The sequence below is a fragment of the Belonocnema kinseyi genome, chromosome 3 (genome assembly GCF_010883055.1).
Source record: "Belonocnema kinseyi isolate 2016_QV_RU_SX_M_011 chromosome 3, B_treatae_v1, whole genome shotgun sequence".
Classification (NCBI taxonomy): Eukaryota; Metazoa; Arthropoda; class Insecta; order Hymenoptera; family Cynipidae; genus Belonocnema; species Belonocnema kinseyi.
In genome coordinates, this window is record NC_046659.1 from 115,668,968 (window position 1) to 115,672,437 (window position 3,470).

A 3,470-nucleotide genomic window follows, 5' to 3' on the forward strand; every position below is an offset into this window, starting at 1 on the left:
CCCCGCCTTTTCAAAGCATTCCAAAAAATTATTTTCTCTCAATAACCTTAATTTTCAGACGCTTACTTCCTTTCTATTGATCCCAGAATATGTCCCAAAAAATGCAAAATAGAAGTTTTCTATAAAATTCATGCTAAATACGTTATTTCATGGAAAATTTTCAACATGAATTATTTCTAAACGAGAAGTTACAAGTTTCTAAGTATTTTTTAAACAATTTTGAATCGTTTATAAAATAATTATTCTTTAAACAAAACTGTTATGACACATCCATGATTTTAATCCCTTTCAACCCCGTTGAAGAAGGACTAAAACTCTAATCTCTACTGCCTCGGGAGTAAAAAGGACTTTTTACTCCCTAGGGAGTGAATAGTCCTTTTTATCGGAAATTATACATCATTAGCTCGCATTTTACGATAATAAGCCCACTCACCGTAAAAACTTTAAAGGATTTTTTTTCAAATTTAACAATTTTACGGCAATTACTGCAAAATTTGTAGAAACCTTTACAGATTTTTTATTTGAGTTTCACGTAATTTATCGTAATTAACTATAAATATCCGGGGATATTATCATAAATTACCAAAAATGTCATACATTTTCGGTAATTTGAAAAATTTTTTAAATTGAATTTAAGGTAATTTATAGAAATTTATCATATTTACCTGTAAAGTTACTATAAATAACCGAAACTGTTAATAAATTTCCGGGAATTTATAGACAATTTTTTATTGAATTTTGGACAATTCTTGACAAGTTACTACAAATTTAAAAAAAATTTTCACAAATTTCCGGAAATTTATTAAAATGTTTAAAATAGAATTTTCGGTAATTTATCTCAAGTAACCATAAATTATTTCTAATATTACATTAATTACAAAAAATGTCGTATATTTCCGGAAATTTATAAAAATCCTTTTATTTACAATTGGTGTAATTTATAGTAATTTACAATATTTATCTGTAAAATTACCATAAATGACCCCAAAATTCATAAATTTCCAGAAATTTATAAAAATATTAGAAATTGAATTTTCGGTAACTTGAGGTAATTTACCATCTCCAGCTGTAAAATTACCATAAATGACCGAAATTTTTTTTTCGCTGATCGAGGAAATGTTACAAAAAAAATTTTTTTTTTCTATCAAAGGTTAAAAAAATCAAGAACATCGACTCTATTAATTAATACTTTTTATTTATGATAATTGTATTAAAAAATAAAACAGGAGAGCTTGTGAATAATTTAAGATATCACTAATAATAATAATAAATCAGGCTTATTTCAATTTTCCTTTAGTTTAAATACTGCAATATTACTCATTTTAACTTAATATGTGACAGAGAACAGGGCGTTAGTGCCCTGACCTAAATTAACTTAATAAGAATGCATGATTCAAACAATATAATAATTTGAATAGGCCTACATTTAGCTTAAATTTAAATAAAAATAACATATAAATTTATTTATATTAAAATTTTCGGCACACTATATACATTTTTCTAATTATAAGGCTGCCCAACATTGACACTGCAAAACAATACTGTCCTCAGGAACTTGACCAACCCCCTCTAGGGGGGTGGAGGCTTTGGTCTACGTTTGCACTCATGATCATCTGAAATTAAAGATTTTTTTGTTTTTCGTCGTTTAAAAATCAAACAACCAGGCATCTTTTTTATTTGAAATTTCAACTGTTTGGTTGAGAAATCTTGAATTTTGTTCAAAATTTGTTTTTTTGGGTACAAAATTAATTTTTTCGGCTGAAAATTCTTGAAGTTTATTGAAAATTCGCCTTCTTTCGGATTAAGTTAATCCTTAGGTGTCAAAATTCGTCTTTTTTCGTACAAAATTCAACTTTTCTGTTACGAATTCTGGAATTTTGTTAGAAAATTCTCTTATTTTCGGTAGAAAATTTAACTGTTTCTGTAAATAATAATCCTTTTCAATGAGGAATTTAACTTTTTGTTAGGGAAATTTTGAATTTGGTTAAAAATTCGTTTTCTTCGTTCAAAATTAAACATCTATGTTTTAAATTTGCAATTTTTAACAAAAATGCATTTTTGGTTGACGATTAAAAATTCTAGTAAAAATTTAGGTTTTTGGTTGGAAATTGAACTGTTTTGTTAAAAAAAATTTTTTTAATTACTTTGGCAATTAAAGTTGACCTAAATACCTTTTTGTACAAATTGAACTATTTTCTTAAAAATTCGTCTTTTAAAATGTAACAACTAGATTTTTAAGTTGAACAAGTTTCTAAAATATGTAATAGAAAATATAGTTTTTTTTCTCTTTGATGAAAATTCAACTTTACGGTTGAGATTTTTTTAAGTTCATGGAATATTCGTCTTCTTTAGTGATAAATTAATCTTTGGGATTTAAAATTCATCTTTTATAGTTGAAACCTCAAACTTTTGGTTTACAATTCTTCAATTTCTTTAAAAACTTTGTTTTTTTTTGGTAACAAATTTGACTTTTTGTTTAAACATTAATCTTTTTAGGTTGAAAATTAAACTGTTTGGGTGAGAATTCTTGAAGTTTGTTAAAAATTTGTCTTTTTTTGGTATAAAACTAACTTTTGTTTTTAAATCCATATTTTTATGTATAGAGAATCCGTCATTTTGTATTAAAATTTCAATAATTTGGTAAGAAAAATCAGCTATTTGGTAGAAACTTTGATTTTTTTTTTAATAATTTAAAATGACTTTCTTGTAATTAAAAGTTCAGCTATTCCGTTTTTAGTTCAAACTTTACCTTTCTTAATTTTAAAATTCATTAATATCCAAGTTAACTGTTGCACAAATTTATATTAGGCATATTTCATCACCTGAAAATCACTTTTTTATTTTAATTGTTAATATTTCACGTAACTTCATAATTTACAATACAAGGCCATGTGGTAAATTATAAACATCGATCGTAGATAAACAATTAAAATAAAAAATTGATTTTTCGACTTAGTGTTGACATGTGCCTGATAGAATTTTATGCGATAAATAATCCGGGTGTTATTCAATGTATAAACTAAAAGAGGTATAGTTTTAACAGAAAATGGAATATTTAAACGCTTAATTTTTAAATTATTTTTTTTCAAATATAAAAATTTTTATAAAGAAGTTTAACTTTAAAGCCTATTTGTTTAATTTTTGATTGCAAAAAACGATTTCTTAACTAAATTTATAAATTCTGCACAGCTTTTAAACCAAAAATTGAATTTTAAAACAAATTAATTTTGTGAAGAAAAAACAAGAATTTTTAAAATAAATTGAAATTCTTAACCAAAAGGTTTGATTTTCAACTAAAAAAGATGTATTCTCAAAGAAAAAGATTAATTTATTACAAAAAAGACGAATTTTCAATAAAATTCAACAATTCTCAACCAAAAATTAATTTTTTTTTTTATATTTTAAGAAAGGAGTTCAACTTAAAAACCTATCCGTTAAATATTTAACCGCAAAATAAATGGTTAACAATT